The sequence below is a fragment of the Drosophila ficusphila genome, unplaced genomic scaffold (genome assembly GCF_018152265.1).
Source record: "Drosophila ficusphila isolate 14025-0441.05 unplaced genomic scaffold, ASM1815226v1 contig_414, whole genome shotgun sequence".
Taxonomy (NCBI): domain Eukaryota; kingdom Metazoa; phylum Arthropoda; class Insecta; order Diptera; family Drosophilidae; genus Drosophila; species Drosophila ficusphila.
In genome coordinates this window covers 15,641,103-15,657,555 of record NW_025064328.1, presented here as the reverse complement: position 1 = coordinate 15,657,555, position 16,453 = coordinate 15,641,103, and the positions used below count along the sequence as shown (strand labels likewise).

The following is a 16,453-nucleotide window of genomic DNA, read 5'->3' as shown; positions in this document are numbered from 1 at the left end:
CCATTTGCTAGAATGTTGCGCGTTATATCAGCTTACGTTTTAATGGCTCTGCTGCCGGCGGTTCTTGGCAGTCAATGATATAGTTTCGTTAGCCATTCGCCGGAGCAGAATGTGCCATTACATGGCAGAGACAAAGGGCGTGGAGGGCTAGAGCGGGCTATAAAGACGTCCATGGCCGAACTATTTGATTACCAATTGCTGCTGGAGCAGAGCGGAGTGTCGGGGATATCTGACGATGGCTTTTAATTGCCGCATCCATTTCAAAGGATCGCTAATGCTGCAAATTGCTCGCTGGAAAGAAGAGAAAGTGGCAAAGGGAGAGCGGAAAACATAGAAAGCACTAATAGAACAAAGTCGGACTGGAACAATATGCTTAAGAGATACTCGAACACAAAGTGGCAAGCAAACTGGGGTCCTTTCCCTTTTAAAGAGTTTTTTAGCGTTTGGAATAATGAATTGTATGACCTTTTTACATTTTTGTTTTAGTGAAATGATGATGCGATTGTGAATTTTATTACGAGTTCAAGGAGACGCGGCATTCAAAGTATTGGCTATTCTTTCCCAGAAGAAAAAGAAAAGAACACAACGCCCGGCCTTCTTGAAATTTAATCAATCAACTTAAGTCTCGGGATTTCTATTTCCGAATTGCTTTCTGTGCCACGAAATCGATTAAGAACTTGACCGAGAAAGTTTTCCAGCAACTATCTCTTGAAATCAGGCTAGCCCAGAAAGACCATGTCCTTGTCCATAAATTTGTAATTCGTATTTCCCAGTTCCAGCCACAGAAACTTTGGGGAAAAACAAACTTGCCACTGGCAGGCGCTTTCCAGCTAACAAATCGATAAAAAGAAATGACTAGCAGAAAGTGTAAATAGAACTATTTGACCCTGGACAACATCATAAATATGTCAGGCGAAGTCCAAAAACAATTTGTCAGCAAGGGACGGCGCCGAGTTAACATATAATAATATTATGTCTTGCCCAGGACCCCGTCGCCTTGCTCGTCCCAACTTTAATCAATAAATTGTGCTATTATTAAGCCCACGCCCACGCCCTCGCCCAAAATCGCCTGCAGTCGCTTGCTGCAAGTTGGGTGTGTGTGGTACGTTGGCGGCCCGCAAATATTTGTGAGCTGCTTGTGGCAGACTCGTAACGATGCCCGAAAATATGAGTCCGACAAGGACGTATTTGCCGGGCCCACAGGCGGAGATACCCGTGGAACCCGTTACCCGTAACTCGTAACCCGTAACCCGTGCAACCATGCTCGTCCACATGCGGGCCAACCTGCCACATCTTGGGGCAGCATGTGTGTGTGCTCGAGCTCCTCCTTTGGCATCGTTACGCTAACAAGCTGCAGCTGCAGCCCGAAAACACTCGGCGAACAAGTTCCGAATTTTAGAAACTTTCCCTAATTTACTAACGCACCTCAAGACTTTTTAAAAGGGGCTTATTAGCCAGGAGAAACAACATTTTGTAAAGAAAAATAGTTGCTAAGAAACTTGTATTTGGAAAATGAGGTCTCACCTCTCGTACCTTTTCCTGTTTGTTTTATTTTTATTCAAAATGTTGAGGAAACGTAAAGTAATATCAGTTTCTTAAAGATTCTTTAAGGAACAGTTAGTATGTTACTTTTTCTTTAAAGTTTTAAACTCCTTTTGCATATATCTAAAAATGAGCCTTCTAAGTTATTAATATTTTCTAACGCAAAGTGTCCATTTTCCTCGGTGTAGGTCGCTTTGCTCCTTTTCGCCCACATTCTACGTCCTGAATGAGGGCAAAAGCCAAGCACAATGCATGAAGGATGCCAGCCAGTCCTTGCGAGCAATTTGTCGGGCAGGGGGCGGTGGAGGTGGAGGTGGAAGTGGAGCCAAAGCCGGTGTGTCCTGGCCGCTTGCTTAATTTTACATCAAATTTATAACTGACTTATTGGCACTTGGCACTGGGATTATGCCTTCCGGGCCAACACTCCCCGACTGCAGCGAGGAGTTGCTCGCTCGCAAGACATCACGTATACGCAGTGTGTGTGTGGGTGGATGACAGGGAGCAGGGAAAGTTTTCACCCCGCCGGCGGGGCTCAAGTTGGGCAGCCAGGGAGATCAGGTAGTCGGAAATTCAAATAGTGCGGCTGGGGAGCCGGGCAGCCGGGTAGCTGGGGATGCAGGGAGCGGAAGACCCAGACCAAAAATACTTCATTTATGCAATTTGCAATATTGGCAACTCAGCAACACGAGTGGGCGCATCCGCATCCCTCGGCTTTCGTCCTCGAATCCTCGAGTCCCCGATTCCCGCTTCACCGCTGGCAGCTGTCGTCGGTTTGGCTCCCGCTCTCGCTCTCGCTTTTTTATCAAAAGCAATTTTGCACTTTCTTTGGCTTGGCCTTTTAATAAATTCCGCCAAGCTTTGCATTTTCAGCAGTTTTCCCGGCAACATTTCTCCGCCCGGCTATTCCACAGCCACCTCGGCTGCTGTTTCGTTTTTTCTGCTGCTCTTTGTGCTGATTTTAACACTTTTCGAAATTTCCGAGTAGGCCACGAAATTGGCAGAGGGCACAGTCCAGGCAGCGAACTGAACTGAATCCGGGTTGAGTTTTGGCAGCGGCGTCTTCTGCGCCCGCCTCACCTTCGTTTTTTGCCGGAATTTTAATGAAAATTTAAATAATTGAAAACCGTGTTGCAAGTGCGACAGGCGGAGTCCGCTGATAGTGTTGCATATTAATGAGCGCGACTTCCGTTCGCCGAAAACTTTAAGAGCCCTCACTTAAAGCGATTTGGCAGGTGACCAGGAGGCGACTCCTCGTTGCAGCTTGCACACCTTTGACAGTGACAAATGATTACTTTTATGGCCGCGACCCGACGACTGAGCATTAAAACTTTCGTCTCGGACAAACCGAAACCCCTGGCAGGTATTTAGGACACAGAAAGAAAATATCAGTCATAAAATGCCCCACATTGCTTAGTGTCCTTACTGAAAATAACTTTGTGGCTACAGTCCGTCAGAAACTAAGGGAAAAGTATACTTTATTTGCATTTATTTGGATTTATTTATACACTTATGCATATTTATGTTGAGCAAACCTTTATTCATGTCAAAATCAATTTAAAAGCGCCTATTAATTATTTCTCAGCATATGAATAAATAATACAGTTCATTTAATAATAATAGTTAATATTGCATAAACTAAAGATTAAAAGTAAATGAATAATTTTTTGTTATTTCCATATATATTCCTTCTTCAGTAATCCATTCTAGATGTGACAACTTCCATTGATAATTACTATATTAACGAGCTGGTGAACAACTCCCCTTAATATAAGCGTGAAATCTATGTATGTGAAAGATATAAGTTATAAGATGAAAGAGATCCCTAATTTATGGCAGATTTAGTTGGAGTTTTTTAGTGTGCAGGCACACAGGCAGAAGGAATGGGAGGATTCTAGGTGCGACATCCCGTGAATAAGTGTGCGTGAGTGTGTTTGTGTGTGTGGGTGGTGCCGGGGCTTTGGCTTACGTCCTGACAGGAAGTGGTCTCAGCTACTTACCACGCAGTCAGGTCCAACACTTGCCTCTATTTATACAGGCAGGTCCTGCCCCCGCTTATGTGGCACTACTTCTTCTATCCGGCCGTGTCCTGTTTACCAAACGAATTAAATTGTTCGCCTCGAGTGTATTTTGTGTTTTGACGCACAAACATGCGGCACAACTGCGATTGCCGCCGTTGTTGTTTGCTGTTTGCTGCCACAGCCCCGGGGCCCCGAATTTGTTAATCTGTGCCACTCAATCAGCGAAAGCTGCGAAATTGGAGCGGAGCTGAGCACCAGACATTTTTGCTCCTTGCCAACGCACTAATTATGCACGTGTCAGGATTCAGGATACGGTATTCAGGATACAGTGGGGGACAAACCGAAAATAAGTGGAGCTCAAATCGCTCCTAGAAAAAGCATTACAGATTAAGGCATTTTTTGGTTTTTCTACTTGATTAACTAGCAACGCAAGTTTATTTGAATAAGTAAGGAAGAATGGATAACACAATTAATGGGCAAAAGTATGCAATTCGGGTGATTAAATTTCATGTTTAAAAGCACTTTATCCTTGACGTACGACAAAAACCAAATATATAAGATAATCAGCGTAATAGCGAAGTATTTCTTGGTTCCCCGCTATTTGCACTGACCAAAAGCTTGTAGTGCCTGCCACTTATCCCTGCATTTCTGATGAGCTTTCGGGGAATTCCACCTACCGAATGTACCCAAGAGCACATTAGGCTGCTTTTAATCCACAGTACAGCTGAAAGCCAGGGGAAATGGGCGCCACGTTGCACGTCTCTATCTCTGTCAGAAACTGTGCTTATTAAGTTTGGCCGTCGATTGGCATTCACATGGCTGCTCGCTCCACTCGCCCGACCGCCCATTTGCCCATTTGCCCACCTGGGCCTATATGATTAACGACTGCATTCGCACACACGCTCGCACTGAGACAAATGTGACGAGCATTTGACATCAATTATCGCGCCCGGCCTTAGCCAAAGCCGTAGTCGTAGCCATGGCAGCGTTTTCCACCCGAATTTCCCTCCCACCTCGCAGGTACGTGAGCCGGGGCCATCGATTTTCATCCGTGAAGTTGGCTTAAGCCTGTCATTGAGTAACGCGAGTCGTGTGCAGGCAGGCAGGAAGCTCGGCACACGAGCCAAGGCCAAGTTAATTGATTTTTTATTAGCAGCACGGCTAACCAAATACGAGGCATACACACACGGCTCACCTGGAGGCCAACACAGTTTGACTTCTATAACATAAACTTTGCAAATCGAAGCCTCTTAAAGCCAAGCAAGTTTTTGAGCCCGTACATATATAAAGTAATAAATTTTAAAATTTAAGTTCCTGCACAAAAACCTACTTCTAGCTTGTCAGCAGCATTAGAAGAGGAAAAACGATGTATTTCTTTTTTTTTTAATTTCTTTTGCACCAGATTTTTCTCAAATCGAACAAGTTACCCCACTGAGTATTTTAAATACTTTCACAAAGGATTGCGGTAGCAGATAGTGGTTTCAGTTATGGAATTTCGACTGTGGAGTAGAGGGTGACAGAGCTTTTCGTTGTGATGGAAAACCACAACGAGATAAAAAATTGACAATTTTCAATTTGAGTTGCGGAAATATTTTGATTTCCTTTCTGGTTGCGCACAAAAACGTGGGAAATTCGCATGGGCACATATGCTGGTCAGGGGGGCATGAAGTGGGCGGCGCTGGAAGGTGGGCGTTGTGTGCACTCGCCTGTCCCGCTTGTCGCAAATATTTTCCGCTCCATTTCCCGCAGAAGAAAGGAGAGTGGCGGGGGACGGAGGAGGAGGAGGAGGAGTGGGCGGAGTCCTGCTCCTGCGGAGAAAAGCCACAGCGGACGGCACTTTGTCAGTGCAATAAAAGTTTGCGTGTGAATTGTGCTGCCCAGAAGACTGAAATGGAGAAGCGGAGAGCTCCAAGCTGCCGGCGGCTTAATCAGCTGGGAAAGGGAGTCAGCGGGGGAGTTCCGGGGGAAAAACTAAAGGGGACAGGGGAACGGACTCTGGGGAAAAGCATGCACTTTAAATTATGCATATAATTCGCCCGCTCGCCCCACCAAGTAATTAAGTAGATAGCTGGCAATGTGGGCCCTCGCTGCGTATACGTGATACGTACATAATGTACACGAGCACATTTGCATAACTGTACGCAACAGTGTGTGTGTGGGTGTGCGTCTGTGTGGGTGTTCTGGTGTGTGGGTGTGCAGGATACGCCGTGTGAGCCAGCCTCAAATGAGTATTTACGAGTGCGGGTCTGCGGGGAGTGCCTGGTGAGGCTTGGCGGCGTTTTAATTAGAAATTCATGCGCCTAGTTGAGCAGCCTCAGTAAACTTTTGTAAGCCCCGCTTGACTGCGCCACTCGACTTGACTTGCGGCCCGCAGAAGGCGCCTTTTCAAAGAGCTCTCCCACGGCTCCTGTTTCCTGCCTCCTGTCTCCTGTCTCGCGTCTCGGTTTCCTTTTTGCATATTGATTGATAAGCAGCCGGGTTCGAACCGAAAATAAACCCAGCAATCGGGGCCGTTGATAAATCGCTTTTAGGCTGACACGTCCTGGCCATTTATCAGCAGGCCAATAAAAACAGATTCGATAGATGGCAAGGTCAGAGTGGTGATTCATTTTGCACATTCCGCATGCAAATTGAATTAAAGCAATCTTAATTACATCGGAGTGAATTAAGCTGTGCTCAGGAAACCGAAACTTTTCTCAACCGCACGCCAGTCAGACTCCGACAGGACGAACATTACGAACAGGACGAGGGAATAGCACGTAGCCGGAACTTCTGGGGGCTTCGGGAGTAAACCGAGTATGTCATTTTATTGAATCAAAAACCACTCAGCTATTGAAAATCAATTTGTGCTGCAACAGCTGCGGAAGTCACTCACATTGGCAGTGGGACAGCGGGGCTGTGGGGCTGTGGGGCAGCGGAAAGGACACCACACGGGCAAGGATAACCCACCCAGCTGCCACTTTCCGCCTTTACACTTGCAATAATAATAAAAGTACATAAAGGCGGAACTCAGCATTCCCATTTGCAGCCAGCAGCGTTTTGAGGTGTGTGATCAGTAGTCCTCGCACACAGCGCCTTTTAAACCGATTCAAAATCGAGTTAAGGGGACAAGGACGACCGCCCACCCACCCAGTGTCCCCACTGGCATTCAGCTGTTTGTATGCAAAATGATGCGGCAGTGCCACTGAAAATTGATGGCAGTCACGTAGGAGCGGAGTGTAAGCAGGGGGAAAATCCCCGGCACAGGTGGAAAACTCAATGGGAATTTCGCTCGCTCTCCGTTTTGTTTCCAGCAATAAAAGTAAAATGTAAGGAGCGGGCCGGCAAATGCAAATTACATTCGGAGGTGGAAAAGATGTGAGGATGCAAGTGTCATTACAGGAAGAATCAGAGGGCGTTTCACGCAGCTTAACCAACGCCCTTGGGGATTTCGAGACCCCCTTTCGGCTTAATGAAAGCCCCAGGACCCCTTATTTCGGTAAGAGCAGCTTAGGGAGGTGGTCGTAAAACAAGTTGGGGCGTGGCACACGCTCTACCCAGCCTAAGGTGAAAAAGGGACGACCTGGCCAGGGCCAGGCCTCAGGAATGCCGAAGAGCGCTGAGCCTGAGCCGATTAAGCTTATCAGTCGGCGCAGCGTGTGGCCAAAGCAAACGGCATTCTGCAACTTTAATTGTGGCCAATAAATTTCACATCAGTCAGATTCCGGCCGGAGTCGGAATGCGCCTTCTGCATATTTATTGAGTGCCGGCAAAGTGTGGCAGAGCGGCACGAGTGCGGTTAACCCGGCCACAGGACGACCTCAACCGGACAGGTTTGACTTGCCTCCGCCATCCGTCGGCATTCAATCCCTGCTCACTCAATCGCAGTGGCATTTGTTATGGTTCCTGCTGCGGCTGTTGTTGATTGTCAAATGCAAACTGTGCCGCCTCAGAATCTGTGTCTCCTTTCATATCCTGCAGCTGTCCCGCCGGATGGTATATTGCTTTCATTGGGATGCAACAGAGAAAGAAATCTTAAGGGCTTTGTTTTTGATTTCAAACTGAAAATGATATTCTCCTAAGTGTTTCAGTTAACACAAATTATATATTTGGTATTAAGGATAAGTTTTAAACAAGACTTCCTTTTCCCAATTACAGAACTAAATTATCCTCTAGCTATTTATTCTTATGCAATATTTATAAGATTTTACAGTGCTACTTTAACCAAATCAAAGATAACCCAAATAAGCATGCTACACTTTCTGCCGCTGCCTTGAAAGTACCGAGTATCCTTCAGTCGCTTTCAGGACTCCGCCATCCGGGGCTGTGGTGAATGTCAGTTGCAGTTTGCACATGACACAAGCAATTTGCTGCCGCAGTTAATGAAAATTGAAAAGTGTTCGTTCGCATTACGCATACGCCAAGGGGTCCTGTGTGAGCCTGTCTGCCTTCTGAATTGAATCGATGAGGCATTGTGGGAGTGATGTGGTTGCATAATCGCTGCTCTACATTGCGCGCTGCACTGATCACACACACACACACATACTTAACTGGCACACAATGACACAGCAGGAGCAGCAACAAGCAAACCCATTAGAAGTTGCAACAGTTTTACAGCCGCCCCTCCTTTCCTCCTGCCCCTCCGCGTCCTTTTCGTGTCCTGTTTTTGTGTTGAGTCATTTTTGCGCTCAGAAGCACTCACTAAAACAAATAAACACTTTGCGCATTGTTTCGTTTTGACAAATGCGTGTAATTTACGGAAATGTTGTGTTTGTACATCCCGCTATTCCCCTTCCCGCCTTCCCGCTCTCTCCCCGCTTTCTCCCCGCTCTGTGTATCTGGCTATATCGCCGTGCTCCTTGTTGGCTAAATTGTCTTAGGCGTGTTTGCAGAGCTCTTGGACTCCTTAGCCAGACTCTAGGCAGCGGCAATTAGTTGGAGCTGGGAAAAAGCCATGAAGTGGGCGGCATGTCCGCCCGCACACATTTGCACTTAGTCCAGATTACAAAGACTGCAGCGGGCTAGAAAAATATAGGTTAAAACTGAATGTTCGCTGACTGTCTTCCCCAGCTTCCCCCTTTTCCATTTCCCCTGCTCTCCCCGAGACACCACGGCTAGCTGCCCATCAAAGTGGCAATAAAATATGCTCCCATATTGCCAGTGCTCGAATGGGCCATCGTGGGCCAATTGAAATGCTTATTACAGGGCGGAGTGGCACTGGCCATCGAGCATCGCTCGCTGTGGTTAAGCAGATCAGGCGGGGAATCACAAAGAGCCGACTCCTTTGTTGGCCAGCGCGCTTTGTTGCGGCCTTAATGAGGAAATTTCCATTGGCCAACCAGCCAACCAGCCAGCCAGGCAGCCAGAAAGCCAGCTGGCAAGCCGGACCGCTCGAGTTGGCAATTTACGATACCTTTGTGGTTTCAATCTAGCAATGGGCAACATAATTAAAAATTGTGACAGCCATAAATTTTGTTTCGGGTTTCGTCCTCGGAGACGAGAGATAGCAGATAATTAAAGTGGCTGGAAAAAAGCGAGAGAGAACTCAACTCAACTCAACTCAGCACAACTCGGAGCGGGCTCTAAGCTGGCAACTTTCCACTTTTGGAAAGTAGCTTAAAAAGCCAAGTGAAATCAATTAGGTCGCAATTTATGTCACACAGCAGAGGGGATGAGGTGGGTGGGGGTTGACAGCACTTAAAGCCTTTTTAGTCTTTTGGCCAAGGCAACATTTGATTTCAGTCTGCGAGTGCAGCAGCTGCTCCTGATTGCACCGTCATTGGAGAGTAGAAGCAGCAGAAGGGGGATTCCAGGGGCACCCACATCTCGGAGAGCTGTCCGAGTCCCCAAGCGATCCGGTCCGATCCACGCCCCCATCCACGCCCCTGTCCATTTGCCAGCTGGCTGCGGGCTTTGACGTCCCCTTTTGGATGGGACTTGGCCCGTTGTAAAGTGTCAAAACGTGTACTTGTCGCTGGCAGGATGTGCTCCCCGGTTCCCCGGCTCCCCGGCTCCTTCATTCGCCCCTCTGCTCCGCGGCTGCAGCTCCTTTAATTTGAATTTTATGCACTGCATGCATAAATTTATGGCCAGGCCCGCCTTCAAATGGCGACGACAATGACAAAGGCAACATGACAGGCACATGTCCATTATGGCCAGAACGGCTGGCGTCGCCACTCGGGCGAGGGATGTCTCCCATTTACCATTATTCAAATGTGCTGGTAGACGACGCCAAAAGAGCACTCGCCGGCTGCTCAAGACCGGCCGCTTATCTCGGCCACGTCCTTAATCGCCGGCCAGCATTAAATTAAATCGCTCTGGGGGGGATGTTAACAATATTTCCATTTCCGTTTCCGGACTTCGGCTTTCGGCTGGGCATTTGCGTGAAAATTAATTACTCATTAAATATGGGCGCTTTGTGTTGGTGCTGTGTGAAAAAATTAATTTTTAATTGCAATCGCTGCGAGTGAATTAATTGGTATCGGCGAATTCTTCGCAATCACTAAATGCCTTTCCGGTGAATTTCATCCTTTGTTGTCAGGCCCGCCGATACATTGATTTCGATATCGCGCTGCGCCATATGGACGCCGAGTGCATGGCAGCCTTAATATCCTGCCTGTCAGCTAGTCACCCGACCACCGAACCACCCAGCCACCGAACCAGCCAGCCACCCAACCACCCAACCACCAACGACCCATCCACCCACCCAGTTTAACCCACTATTGCCAAGCTTCCATATGTGTGGCCTCGCCCCAACTTCTGTCAGGCTGTCAAAGTGCTAAAAATAACATGTCGAAAACGGGCGGGGCTGGAAAACAAAAAAACAAGGTGGAAAACTGCCGAAATCACAAACAGAAAATCGCACGAAGCGAACTGAATCGAGCTGAACGCGTTCTGCTGCATTATAAATACCGCAATTGCATTGAGTGCAATGATTTTTAACTTGTTTTGACGTTCCGACATCATAAAATCACGTTTCACTCCTGTCTCTCGGAACGCGAAGCGGGAAGCGAAATGGTTTCGAGATGTTGCGATTGACGGGCCGACACCGAAAAGTTAATGGGATTGACTGACAGCCTGAAAATGAGAGTAAAGGAATTTTAACGGATATATGTGGGTGCAAAAATGATGGGAAATCAATTTTTAGTTTGGCGTTTAAAGAGTGGCCTCTTGAATTTAAACTTGTTTGGCCAGCGCATGCTGGTCTCAATAAATTATGCTTTAATCTCAAAGACAAAGTTCGCACATTTGAAATTTGGTTATCTGATTTAGAGCTTCTAAGAGGTATTTATTATCTATTGATTGCTTCCTCGAGATATATCACTATTAGAAACAGAAGTGTACACAAGCAGAAGCTAAAATTTATTATTTAGATTGATGCTTAAATATTAAATATGGATTTGATTAAATTAAGCCATTTATTGCTAAGGATAATTTTAAAATACTGAAATGTCTAATATTGCAAAAGGCAGGGTGAAGCAGTTTGGTTTTCCTATAGTGACGAACCCTTCATGAGTTTTTCCATCCATCCTATTAATAATCCCCCAATTACACCGATACTATTTTTTGTGTGGCAAATGAGCGAATTAAATGCACTGCACATTATGCACTCATCTAATTATGCAACGCACATGACAGATAGCAACCGAATGGGCAACAACTAAACTACGACTAATAACAACGCACGATAACAACGAGGACAGCAAGGACAGACAGGACGGCAAGGACAACTAGGCTTACTAAACTGTGACCCGATGTCACACGTGGTTTTAATTATTGTTACAGGATGTGTGCTCGTGTGTGAGTGCGAGCATTTGAGCATTGGAGCCTGTGTGCGTAATTACATTTTGTGGCATTCGGCAAAGTGTTGATTATTAATTAAAATGGCTTTATTCAACGCCTGGCAGCAGACACAAATGCGTTGCCCATCGCAGTATCAGTTAAATATTTAAGCATTCCTTCGCCTAAATACTGTGCCCATAATCATGGCTCCATTATGCCATAACGAGCACTCTGAGCAGTGCACTGCAAGAAAGGGGGTTGGGGGGTAAATACCATAGGGGGTATTAATTATTTCAAACACTGATTAGTTATCATCACTAAGGAGTAAGTAATAGGGGTTTTTCGATAGACTTTAGCCGACATTTTTAATCCTTTCTCTCTGTGCATGTAATGTGTGTGCATGTGGCCAGAACTGAAATCAAAATGGTTGGCAAATAGCTGCAGACAAAGTTGAGCGGAATGCAACGAGTTGCGAGTGTTAATGGCCTGTAATTAAACTGCAACGTGAGACGTTTAAGTGGAAATTGCATTTTGGCTAATGCACCTTCTCCCCCTCTACCCTCTTTCCGTATTTTGCAGAAGGATCTGTTCGTGAGCAAAGTTGAGCCGACGTCGCCGCGCAACGAACGCAAATTCTCCGCTGCCACAGCGCCATCGATGAAAACAAAGTGGCTGAAAGCATTTAAGAGCCTAAAGCCTGCTGGTTCTGGTTCAGCACAACAAGCAGATAGGTGAGTACTTGGCCCGCCACCCCCAGCCCTTTTCCAAACACCCAACCCATGCCCAACCACCCACACTCTTCCCGCCGTTACACAACATTATCGGGCATAGAGCAAGGCCCATTAAGTCGAATACAAACCGCAGCAGAGAATCCGTGCAGCGTAGTAACTACGTCGGGGGTGGAGGACTAAGCCCGGCCAGATACAAAATGAAATAGTGCCAGTGGAGGAGGGAGGCCAAATCGGGCGGGGCCGCCCGCACATTAATATGACTAAAAGCTTGTGGAAAACGCGAAAAATTATTCAGGCATCCAAGGGTAAAGCAGCTGCCCGACCTCCATCCCCATCCCCATACCCGCTCGCAATAAAATACTCTGAAAGAATTCCTAATATTTGCACAATCCGGATTATGCAATGCAGCAATTGCACTCGCAATTTACAAGATAATCCCATTCAGGTGCATCCGCGTTCGCCAGGCACTCCACCCTAGTTTAAGCTAAGCTAAGCTAAGTTCTACTTGCCATAATAACGATCTCTCCACTTCTTCTTTATACTCGTACTAACTTACGTATATACCATCTCCATTCGAACACTAAACGCATTCAAATGCTTTGCCCAACAAAAAACCAATGTCTCGATACCAATTCGCGATCTATCAGCCAACCACCCCGACAAAATCAAATGTACCACGCTGTATCGACCGTATTGACTTTGAGGTAACCGAAATTCACCAAGAACCACAAAAACTAAAAAAAAAACCAACCGTCACCCAGCATCCAAGTTTAGCCCCATAGAACCCATATAACCGTGTACAGAACGTATGAGTGCCACCGATCCGAATCGAATCGATTCCATTCCATTCGATTCGATTCGAACGGTTGCCGTAATGTTGCACGCAATGTAGAACTAGCTGAGAACATAAACAATCCCGCTTGGATCCCGGCCAATTGGTTTCAAATTCGCATCAACTGCCGCACTCGACACCGTATTATTTGCCTGTTTTTGTAAATAGATTTAAATTTCGATTTGACACGTATGCCGAACACATTTAATTTGTCTTCGGGCGCCGTAAATGCCACCTGCGTCCAGGGAACGTCATCAATCACGTGGCGGGCGGCAATTAAAAGGCTGCATGTTGCAACATCGAGCTGCCGCTCGTTGAACTGGCACAAAGACAATGCCGGATCCTGGATCTGGTCCAAGTCCAGCAACAAAGTTTCCCCGTTCGATAACTACGGATAAATGTGTCGCAGTACGAGTATGTGAGTCTGTCCGTCCGTCCGTTCGTCCGTCCGTTCGTCTGTCCGTTCGTCTGTCCGTTCGTCTGTCCGCTCGTCCGTGTGGCCGTTCCATATGTTCCGGACAAGTTTCCGGCTGCTCCCAGCAAATTCCACTCGGCGCCAGTGGAGCATTGAAAAATATGCGAAAAATTGCAAAACTATAAATTCTGCAGCCGCTTCCACCCACATGCACACGCAGGCTATTCGAGCTGCAACCTAAAAACTGCCATTGCCACTGCCACTGCCAGTGCCACTGCCACTGCGATGGCTACGTTGCAGCTCCGAGTGGCAACAATACTTAATTCCGTGCCGGCAGCTGCACTGCCAATGATGATAAATCGGAAAATCGGAAAATCTTCTCGGCTTAGTGAATGGGCAGGGGTGCTTAAGTGGGCTCTATCTCTTCAAGCTGCACTGCGAATGCTCGCCACTCTCCACTCTGCATTCATGGGTCGAAAGTGCGGGCATAAATACAAATATACATTTGCAAACGTGACAAGAAAATCACAGTTAAAAGTTCGGCTCTGTTATATTGCAAAAGTTTCGGCAGAAATTACAGAGAGTCCGAAACGAAACTAAGCCACCGCCGCCCCTTCGAAAAATTCGAGCCAGTTGCTCATTATGGAGCTGCTTTTTCTGGGTTGTTTTTCTGTTTTTCCTTTTTTCTCTGCTTCTCGGCTTTTATTTATATTTTCGTGCATTTATTTGCCAGCGCAGTGAAAGTTTTAAGTTGCATACAAACCGACTAATAAATATGTTGTGGAAATTATTATAATTAAACCATTACTCATACCGCCCAAATAGCCAAAGTATTTCCGTTTCGTTTTTAGCATTTTGCCATAGCTGCACCCCAAATCAACCACACGAACATCTCAAAAAAACCCAGTATAATCAATTAATATTAACTCCGTAATTAACTCCCCAGCCGTAATCCCTTTAAGTATACCAATTAATCGTAATTACCCCAGTAAAAACCAGTTGAAACTGTACATACCAACTGTACATACCTGTAAATTGTATTGATACATGGCCTAGATAATTACCACCTCGGGCATTATTTGTTAGCTAAGTCTATCAGTTAGTTTGGTCAATATTTAGTTTAAGATTACGAATATATTCAGTGTCATCGTGTCAGTGTTCATTTGTAGCTGTCAATCACAGTGTTGCACTTTCCCCCGCGCCGCCCGAAATGTGGCCGAGAAATCCGGGCGTTTTTGTGTACTCTTATAACGCATTTGCAACAAACAACTTTATAAATATTGTGCCAATGTGCTCAACTGAATTTATTTCCCAGGCAGCCGTCCCGTCGTCCGTCTGTTCATCTGTGTGCATAAGCCACTTACAAACAATCAACGTCGAGTCCTAGGCCTCTGAGCCTGGTGCTGCCTCAACAATTGCCCCATTGTGAGTCCTTCTCCCTCCCCACTCTTCACTCTCCACCCGCCAGTTGCCACTTGCCGCTTGCCACTCGCCTCCTTCCGCCCCCTTCGCCAGTCGTCCTTCGGTTCGGCTCGGTTCGGTTTTTTCTGGCAAATAAAACAAAAGTGCCGCAGGGGCAGGAAGCGAGAGGGAAGCAGTCGCAAATTGGCTGTATCTCTCCTTTGTGCAAATATGAAGCGAAATTGCTGAAATGAATTCGATGCGCACACAATATAAATAACACAATAATTTGCATAAGCGTTGTGGATTGAGAGATCTGGCCAAAGCACGAGATCACGAGCTTGTAAAGTACTCGGGGCAGTGATTAATCGACCAATTTCCTGTGAATCCAATTAGGTTGAGTACCGCACACAACTGTGTGTGTTTATTTTAAATACAATTCTTTTTAATGTGTTCCTTGTCCAAACACACTCACGCACCATCGCACTGATTAATGTGCATTGTCCGATGTCCGGCGTCCTGTGTCCTGTGTCCTGTGTGCTTTGTCCACACGCCATTGTTCATCCGCCATTGTTTGCTGTTGTCACTGTGCACACAGCGTATAGATATACAAAAACACAAAACAGCATAAGAGCAGCCTTCAAATGCAATGGCTGTTCATACGATTTATGGACATATGCTCAGTTTGGCCGTTCGGGCCGCGTTTCGGGGAAAAGTGCAACACTTGCGACTCCATCCACGGGTCCCTCCGCTAATCCCTCCGAATCGTCTCCCTCACAGGCGCAATGGAGCCTCCAGCACAGCCTCCGAGCCGCTGCGCCCCAACTTGGATGGCAGCCACCACCTGCAGGAGTACACCTACAAGAAGATAACGGCCTGCGACGTCTGCTCCCAGATTCTGAGAGGTGAGTACACATATAAGGTGGTTGGACTCACCAGGTACTTGAATAAGAAGGTTTCCTATGTTTCCTAAAAGAAGTTTTCTAAAAAAGCCATTTTTCGGATTTTTGACAGGGGTCAGGGGACGGGTAGTTAGTTAAACTACAATTAAATTGCATTCAATCAAATAGATTGTTGGGCTTCTCTGTTTTTCAAAACTGTACTTTGTTCGGCTGTAAGTCGTTTCTTGCCCAACCAACACACAAAAATCATTTTAATTAAGGAAACAAATGCATAAATACATTAATAAAAACTTCGTTTTTTGTCTTTATCTCGTTAAGTACTAATCGAAATATTGAAAGCCATACACCAATGAATTCGTTATAAAATTCTATATCCGATGGCAGCCTCGCTTAAAAATGTTGAAATTTTGCCATTTTTCGCAAAAAATGATGATGTTACTAACCCGTACCAAAAATGCAAAATTTGGGCAAAAATAATTTTTTTTTTTAATCTTCCAAAAAGTGATTGGGTTTGTTAATCTTGGTCATAAGGTGCTCAAAACAGTGTTTGTTTCTGCTGTAAGTCACTATTTGCAACCCACTAAAAATGTATTGTTTTTAAACAAAATTGTCAACTAATCTTTTCCAAATGGATTATAGGATTAATAAAACTTTTAAGATTATTTCTCATTAAATCAGGAATCCACTTAGATTAGACAAAGCAAAGACTTTTAAAGTCTCTTTTGGGGATTGTGTAGTCGGATAATAGGCACTTTTGGGCGCAGTGCAGTCGACTGCAGCACTCTCTACGCCATAACATAAAACTGCAGCACTCCCATTTCCCCATTGGATAACACTTCTAAACCCTTTCC

The 16,453-nt window shown here is 45.9% G+C and overlaps 1 pseudogene; it reads left to right on the top strand.

Annotated features, from left to right (window-relative positions):
- The window catches only part of LOC108101854, a 56,815-nt pseudogene that overhangs the window by 24,994 nt on the left and 15,368 nt on the right, over positions 1–16,453 (top strand).